Source organism: Pan troglodytes, chromosome 8 (assembly GCF_028858775.2).
Source record: "Pan troglodytes isolate AG18354 chromosome 8, NHGRI_mPanTro3-v2.0_pri, whole genome shotgun sequence".
In the NCBI taxonomy this organism is placed as follows: Eukaryota; Metazoa; Chordata; class Mammalia; order Primates; family Hominidae; genus Pan; species Pan troglodytes.
Window position 1 is genome coordinate 56,434,847 of NC_072406.2, and position 9,065 is coordinate 56,443,911.

A 9,065-nucleotide genomic window follows, 5' to 3' on the forward strand; every position below is an offset into this window, starting at 1 on the left:
CGGGGCTGTGAGCAGGAAAAGTGTGGAGGGAGATGGGAGCTGGGAGAAGGGAAGGGAGGAAGAGAGCCCATGAGTCCTTGAGCCCCCTGGATAGTTCTAAACAGCGCTGGCCAGTGACCAGGGGTACTCTGCCTTCCAGATCCGGGTGAGAGTGGAATCCCACCTTGGCCTGGGCTTGGTTGGCCATGGTGTTGTGCCATTGTCCTCTGTGCGCTAAGGAGGCAGTCTTAAAGCATGTCAACCACTGTCCTGCATGAAAGTGTTAGTGCTGAAGTTTAATCATGGTGTGTGGCTGAGGAGACGGAAACTAGTTTGTATTTTTAGTCTTTTGAGACAGAGCAAGACTCTGTCTCCCAGGCTGGAGTGCAGTGGTGCCATCATAGCTAGCTCATTGCAGCCTCGAACTCCTGGGCTCCAGAGATCCTTCTGCCTCAGCCTCCTGAGTAGCTGGGACCACAAGCACGTGTCAGTATGCCTGGCTAATTTTTTAAATTTTTTGTGGAGACAGAGTCTCCCTGTGTTACCCAGGCTGTTCTTGAACTCCTGGGCTCAAGCGATCCTTCCGCATTGGCCTCCCAAAGTGCGGAGACTACAGGCGTGAGCCACTGTGCCCAGCCGTAAACTAGTTTTTAAAGCTGATCAAGGGCTTGGTCACTTCATGTTGGACAAGGGGTTGGGTGAATCATGACACTCAGCCTTTCCCATGCAGTGTCTCTTTCCCAAGGGTTCTAGAAGGAGCTGAAGGGGCCACCAGACCCCCATGCACTGCCCTCCCCCACAAAGACCTCTACTGCACCCCCAGAGGACCCACTGTACCCACGCAGGCGTCTTCGTCCTGAGCCTGAGCTGTCACAACACTGGAATCTGCTCGCTTTTCCCTGGGACAGCTTTGTGTTACTAGAGTTGGGCCTGAGGTTTGCACATCGTGTCGCCCGCCCCAGGTCCCCCCAGGCCAGACACAGGGTACTTTGAGTCCCGGGCCCCCCAAGTTCCAGCTGATATGTACTATGGGCTTCCTAAGCCTTCCCCGGTCCTGGGCACACCTGTTTTGCTGTGGGACTCTTGACTTGGCTTCTGCCTTTGCCTGGAGTCCTGGAAATGTCCAGAAGCCTGGGGGCGGGGCCAAACAGATCACCCTGTATCTTTCTTCCCTGATTCCCTAGAGCAAATGGCAAACGTTTTGGTTTTAAATCAGAGACAGTGGACCTCATAGTCTTTGAACATATCCCTTGGTCTTGGTCTCTAGCTCTTTTCCTTTTTCATTTTGAAACCTGGGGGTCTGTTGCCAGGCCTGGAATCCTGGAGCCCCATCACAGGCAATCTCTTGCGTGCTGTGGCTTCTTGACTGCACCCAATTGTGGTCTAACTCACCCTTTTCTTTCACCTCCTGTTCTCTCTCCAGCCTTGCAGCTTCAGGACTGCTGATCCTGATTATGCTGTGCAAAGGGTGTTCGTTCCACGGTCACACTGTCTCTATGAGGCAGCAACGTCTAGGAGTGTTATCCCCATTGAGGGGGCAGAGAAACCAAGGAAGGAGGAGGGCAGGTGCTGGCCCAAGTCACACACAGATGAAGGCACACATGGTCACGCATACCTGGGAAAGCTTAGCAGCACTCCTGGCTCTCCTCAGGAGTTCATAGAACCCTGCGCTGTGTGGACCACCGAGCTCAGAAGGGTTGCTGTGTGATGCTCGAATCAGGAGGCTCTGATGGACTCTTCCCTTCTCTGTCTCTCCAGCATCTGACTGAGGCACGTTTATGGGACTCTGGCGAGGAAGACTCCAGTTTGCAGAACACCTCCAATGTAGGCAGAGCACCAATCTAAGCCTGCAGAGACTAGATAATAACAGTTGGAAGATGTCTTTCTTCCCTCCTTCCTTCCCCTTGCGCCCCCTCCCCAAACTAGAAAGTGATGGGATCTTTGTGTCATTTGCATGATGACTTCTGGGACTCCTGTGAATTAGTTGCTTCTTCCTTCTATATTTCCACAACCCAGGGCCACTGCTTAAATTGAACAAATGATGCATCACAAAACTACAACGGGACTCTTCAAATTCACGGTCGGCGCAATCTGTATGTAATTGTATTGCAACAATTGTCCAGCAGATGGCAGTAAAGTGTCATGAAACAGAGTTGCCTGGTGACCTGTGCTGCACCTTTGTGAGTTAGCGGCGACCAGGCTTCACACACTGGACTTACTGGAGTCACTACTAAGCCAAGGCCACAGCAGAAAGACCACTGCGTTTTGCATGACCTAGGGGCTCCAAGTCGGCCTGGCTGCACCAGAGCCCTTTCAAAACACGCGGTTTAGTTCAGGGCTCACATTGGCCATTGCCTGGTTTTGTTTGGCCAGCAAGGTAAGAATGGTTTTAACATTTTTGAATGACTGACAAAAAAAAGAAAATAATATTTTGTGGAAGGTAAAACTCACATAAAATTCAAATTTCAGGGTTTGTAAATGAAGTTTTGTTGGACACATGAGTGCTCATTTGTTCAGTGTTGTCTCTGCTGCTTTGAGTTGAGAAGCCGCCGCAGACACCGTGTGGCCGCAGAGCCTAGAATATTTACTGTCTGGCCCTTTACAGGAAAACGTGCAAAGCCCTGGATTGCTCCTTTGGGACTTCATCAGCTGCAAACCCTCACAGTATTTTTGTGTGTTTGGAAGTAAGAAGAGAGCAAGCGAGGGCTGAGACCTAATGGGAAGACCCGGCGGCTGGGAGAAGGTGGTTATGAGCTCTCTTATTCCAGGGCACAGCACCCTGTCTGGGAAGTGGGGGGGCAGGCCTTGGCAGAAGTGATCCCCCTCAGTCCTAGGACTAGCTGCAGTTCCTGTGGCCCTGTCTTCAACGTTACATTCTTGCTTCAGCATCCCTGCTGGTCTGAGGGTCCTAGTCCGTGCACCAACTTTGATTCCTGGACCTAGCAGAATAATGCTTCCAGATTTTCAAACTCCTTGGGTGACAATTTGAGCATCTGCTAATGTCAGCCCTGTCTGAAATCCCAGCTGATTTTCAACACTGTGTAAGGGAACTCCTTCATGAGTCTTGGATGGGTAATGGATGATAGGGTCAAGTTGACATTTGACAAGAACTTGCTAAACTCTGAAAATCTGAACTTACAGTCCCTGCTCTAGCAGGCCTGGGTTCTCATGGAAACATCCTCAACAGACCAACTCAAGAAAGTAATTTCCACAGCAAATTGATTTTCCAGAATATGTTCTGTTAAAAGAAGTATGGTTATGATATCTGATCAAATATTCAGCATTATCAGGAAATTCAGCTGTCTCTACCTTCAAAAAAGGTCCAGAATCCAACCACCTACCTCTTCCTCTGCTGTCACCTGGTCCAAGACTCTGCCACCTCATTCCTAAGGGTTATTGCAAAAATTTCTCAATGGCTCTCACCGCTTCAGTCCTTGGCCTGTTATAGGCTATTGTCAAGAGAGCGAGCACAGTGGCCATCAAACCAGCAGGGAGCTCCTCACCCTCCATTGCTTAAAATCCCACAATGCCCCTCAGCTCACTGATGGCCAAGGCCCTCTGCCTTCTGGCCCTGTATGTCTCTGACCTTTTGTGTTTGTGCCTTTTCCAGTCTGTCCCCAGTGCTCTCCTTGCTATTCCTCTGGGGCACTGGGCACACACCTGCTGAGAACATTCACACTGCTGGGTACTTCTGTCTGGAACACTCCTCCGCAGACACTTTTCTCTTCTCAGCTTTTGCCCAGATGTCCTTTTCTCCCCAAGGTCTATCTCGACCCTCCTTCATGTTGCACTCTGTCTCCCCACCCCCTGGTGTTGTGCTGTTACTTACGCTGCAGCACTTATCCCCCAGCATCCTATTGGATTTGCTTATTTATTATCTAGTGCTGACTGCTTTTCCTTCTAGAATGCGAGCTCCACAAGGCCAAGCATGCTTTGTTTATTGATGTGCCGCAAGTGCTTAGAGCAGTATCTGGCATGCAGCAGGTGCCTAGCACATATTTGTTGAATGAATAAATAACGAAATGAATTCTTGAGAGGCAAGCCTGCCCAAGTACTGAAGACTGGGTTGGAACTGTAGGTACTTCCTCCATTAACAAATTATCTCAAAAAGTTTGGGTATTGTTTTAACAGGGCTCCTGGCCAGGATCCGTGAGTCGGCTTCTTGAAGTGAAAGACAGAACTCTCTGCTCTTCAGGTTCTATCAGTGCAAAGAGGGCCCACTAAGACCCACTCTGCAGGGCTGTTGAGGAAAGCCCCATCTGACAGGCACCCGACAAAGCTCCTCACACTCCGTAAATGCCACCCATCATGAATGTGGCTATGATTAAATTGTGATGAGGACTGTGACCCACAAGACTGGAAAACCAGTTTGGCACCTTGATGCAGATGTTTTCAAGGACTGGGTTAGAGAATACATACCATCATTCTACTTTTAGCTGTTTTGTTTCATTAAAACCTTTTTGGTTTTAATGAAACAAACCATAACATGTATGACAACCATAACATGTATGACAACATAGCATGACAACCATAACAAGTACAATATTTTGGCCAATTTCATTTAATTTGGCACATAGAATGGAAGAAATATTAAGATATTATTTTCTACATGACTATGTAGCTGGGATGATTGGAACTGAATCATTTATTGCACATTTGAATGGTTAATTTTATTATGCTCACATTGTGTACATATTCTGTGGCTTATATATAATCAGTAAATATTCTATGACTTATTCCTCTTCAGAAACATGTGGAAAGATGAACAAAAAACAACCACAGCATGACAGGGTTAGGGAATTCTAGAAATGGAAAAGATGTTAAAAATGGGTTTATAGTAAAATCCAACATCTAGAGGAAGGATTTAAAGTCTAAGCAGAAACCCTTTCTGGCGGTCTGCAGAAGTCTCCCATCTTGCTAAAGTGTCACATTTGGCACATATTCCTGGAAAACGTTTTAGTGTTTTTCAATTAAATTCCTTATTGCTGTCCCTCTTGCCAACCTGCTGTTAACTTGCCTCCCGTTGCTGCACCTTCAGTGATTTTCCATTTCCTTTAGGACAGACTCCAGAGAAACTCATAATCTGGCACGAACATATTAAGACTGTTACTTCTTTCCACGTGTCCTTTGTCCCAGTCTTGGCCTCAGTGTGAGCTCAGATTTCTGTGATAGGGAGCCACCATGCTTTGGGGCTCTGGAGCCAAGGGGGCAGGCGTGTCACGGAGGCGTTGCCTCATCATTGGGGCTCTGGGGTTCTCCTGTTACCTCTTTTCACACATCAGTGTGGTGGAGGTTGTGATGAGCCGAGAGGGAATGTCAGTGTTACCAAGCAACCATGAGCCTATGAGAACCCAGTCGGGATTATGGCCACTTGCACTGCGGGTAGCAGGCATTTAGTACACAGCAAGGACCTGTGCATGGACAATCCTGTGTAGTGTACGAATCACCTCGTGCGTGCTTGTCTATTTCCTCCTGTAGCTAAAACACTGCTCACAAGTCCTTCCACAGTTACCTATTAAATAATAGTCACCATCTTTTAAGGAACTGATAACTTCTGTCATTTTAAACTGTTCCAGAACACAGCAAAGGATGAAACAGTCTTTATCTTGTTTTTTTTTTTTTTTGTTTTTGAGACAGAGTCTCTCTCTTGTCGCCCAGGCTGGAGTGCATTGGCTCACTGCAACCTCTGCCTCCCAGGTTCAAGCGATTCTCCTGCCTCAGCCTCCTGAGTAGCTGGGACACATGAGTAGGCGTCCACCACCATGCTTGGCTAATTTTTTGTATTTTTAGTAGAGACAGGATTTCACCTTGTTGGCCAGGCTGGTCTCGAACTCCTGACCTCAGGTGATCCACCTGTCTTGGCCTCTCCCAAAGTGCTGGGATTACAGGTTTGAGGCACCTTGTCTTCCATTCTTTAAAGAAGAAAAAAAAGGTAACAAATCAAACAAGCAGTTCTCTCAAGGATAGTGCATCCTGACCAAGAAAGGTTTGTGAGCAATGCAAGGATAGTTCAACAAAAGGAAATCTGTGAACATTACTACCATGTTACTAGAGTGGAAACAGAGTAACCTTGTGATCTGCAGAGATGTCAGAAAACACATGTGAGAAGCTGTAAAACTCTTCTGCAAGCACCACTACTGAGTGCAGTGCTTGAAAAGGTAAACAGATATGGCTGTGACCTTTCATTTTTTTCCAAGAGAGTAAATACTTTCAGGGTTAAATTAATATTTTCTCTAAGCCGTGATTCTCTGAGTGATTCTGCCTGTCAGTTAAAAACTATCATCTCACTCTATCTTTGGCTCCCTGTTTATGTCTTATGGCTATTAACTTTTTTTGAATTTTAAAGATAAAAGTGCAGGCAGAGCCCATAGATATTTTCACTCCAGGCAAGAAGTGGAATTAAAGGTTCCTGAGATTCAGAGGGGCACATGCTCCTGTGCTGATGGCCAAGAGCCTCCAGGAAGGGCTAGGAGAGCAGCTCATTTCAAATGGAAGAGTGTGAGCAGGGCCACAACCATACAACCGGTCACGCTTTGACCTTTCTCATTATGTGGATTAACTGGAGGATTCGTACAAATGGTGTTTTAATCATAAGTTATCAATTTAAACCAGACAAAATGCTCTTGGGAATTCTTCATTCTGTGAAGGGGTTTTTATAAACTTCCACGATTTTTCACCTAATTCTCCCTTGTTTACTTTCATTGGGACATTGTAATATTTTATAATTTAGACTTTTCACCTTTGGAAATAAACCAGACTTGGAAAAAAAATTTTGTCAGAAATTTGGATGCATTTAGTAAGCTGTGTAATTTATGTAATCAGGACTGCTAATTTGAGGAAGTAGGATGGTTGGAGCCCAGCCCGGGCCAGGTCAGCACTGGGCCTCCTGACCCCATCTTAGTGAGTCTGGTGAGTCTGTGGCTTCTGGGCCGCATCTCCGTCTTGAGCCCAGTGGAACCTGGGTTTTCATGGTACCCAGCACAGAAACATGTGGCTGAAAGGGACTACATTAGAAGCTGGTTGTAGTCTTCAGACATTTAATGAGATTAGCAGATGGTTTCTCGCAGGATAACTCACTGACCACCCTTTGGGCAGAACTGGACCCACTTGAATGTGGCGAATTTGTCTCAAAGATGTGTGTAGTGGACACAATTAACCATCCAGTGTTCTTATTCTGAAAAACCCCCTCCGGGAGACAGCCCACTCCGTGATGCACTATTCAGCACTTATTCTCATCCACATTTTCTCTTGAATTTCTCCTGTGTTCTGTCTTCTCCTATCTGGGATGAAGCCGACGACCCATCCCGGTTCTTGCCATGGAGCTGGTTGGCTTCACTGGATTGGCAGACTCTTCCTCTAGCCATACTCTCTTGGGAGGGGTGCAGAGTGCTTGTTGGAATGGTGAGACCTCTTGCTAGGCAAGAATAAGGAAGCATGGAGTGTGATCTTTACACAGCACTGAATTTCAGTCATGAGGAGATGGAGCTGACACTGTGGCAGAAAGAAGGAAATGAAGAAATCCGTGCTATTGGAGAGCCCCTGGGCTAACCAATTCTGAAGCTGTGTTAACTCTTAGACTTAGTGGTTATGTGTTTTAATTTTTTTTAAGCCAGGCTGCGTTGGGCCTCCTCTTACATATACTGGAAAGGTCCTGAGTAATACAGAGGTGAGAATGATTCTCCATAATTTTGTGAGTGTAAGATTTTTTCACTTCCCTTTCTGTGATGCATCCTCACTTATGGCCTTGAAGTTACAAATATCCAAAACTAACCATTTCTTCCTTTGAACTGCTTCTTTTTAAATATTGTTTTGAAGCCCCAGGAGCAGGTAGTAGTAATAATAATAGCAGTAGCAGTATTACGACTATTGGTAGTATTAATAATAACAACTCATATTGAGTGTGTGTTTCCTATTTGTAGGGCACTCTCCTAAGCATTTTATGTGTATATTTTGTAATCTCTACAGTAACACTTTGAAGCCAAGATCACCATTTCCCTATTTTACAGAAGATGACAACTAAGGCAGGGAGAGGTGCCTAATGCCACACTGTTAGTGACCAGAACCGGACGCAGGCACAGTTGGTCAGGTCTCAGGGACCTGCATTTCACTGTCTCCAGAAGCACATTTCAACTCTCTTTAAGCAGGGAAGCGAGTTTTATGGTGGATTTGGAGCTAACATTTCATTTTTCCTTTGTAATTGAAATAATGATTTATTATTATATGTGCCCCACAAGTACTATTCCGAAAGAGTCTGAACCAAGGACTCATTATATATTATTAGATTCCTTATATATTTTCATTTTAATGTACTTAATCTGTCATAAATTATATTAAAATAGGTGCAATAAAACATCCCAGGACACTTGTTTATTCTACTTTGTCTTTGTAATTCCTGCAGGAGTTACTTCATGTGTTGGCATAGCATGTTATTTGAGCCTCATGTGATGGTGAGGGCTGTGTGTTCTTTTTTGCTGGTGCCTCTGATCGTCATAACGTGATTCACTTTGTATCTCTGCATGCCTTTTCCTTCCTCTAGAATTCTAGTTCCTGTGTGTTGTGTAAACATCAAAAAAATCTATCGAGTCTAACTTGTACCCTTCCCATCAGACAGCTCTGCCCTAAGATGACTTGGGGACCATGAACAAAAGGCACAACTTGGCTTCTTTAAAAGATTATTTATTCCTCATTTATTCTTTATTTGCGAGCAACAAGCAAGCAAACAAACAAAAAATGAAGACAGAGGGCAGAACCGGAGATATATGGCAGATGCAATGATACTGCTGATGCTTAGGAACTCATAGGCAGAGAAGAAAGCAGGGGTGGCCCTCAGGGAAACCTAAGGGGCAGTGTTCCACTTTGGGCAGCTGGCATGAGATTTTCATCTTCTTATCTGGGTGTAGTGGAGGCAGGGAGTGATGTCTGGAGACTGCACCATCAGTCAGAATCCAGGCAGGAGAAGGGTTGTCTGGGGACTGCATTGTTCTCTGCCCATCATATTCACCACCCACCATCTTCCCTGCCCACCAAGTTCTCCATCCTTGATGCCACGTTTTCCAAGCCCACCACGCCCCCTCCTGCCCACCGTG

General features: G+C 45.9%; 1 long non-coding RNA gene across 1 annotated transcript; it reads left to right on the forward strand.

Moving 5' to 3' along the window:
• Window positions 1-1,374: 1,374 nt before the first annotated feature.
• On the forward strand, window positions 1,375-5,513 carry LOC107966914 (uncharacterized). The gene is made up of 3 exons (XR_001706972.4): window positions 1,375-2,356; window positions 2,585-2,722; window positions 4,111-5,513. It is a non-coding gene; the product is annotated as an uncharacterized LOC107966914 (long non-coding RNA).
• Window positions 5,514-9,065: the final 3,552 nt, after the last annotated feature.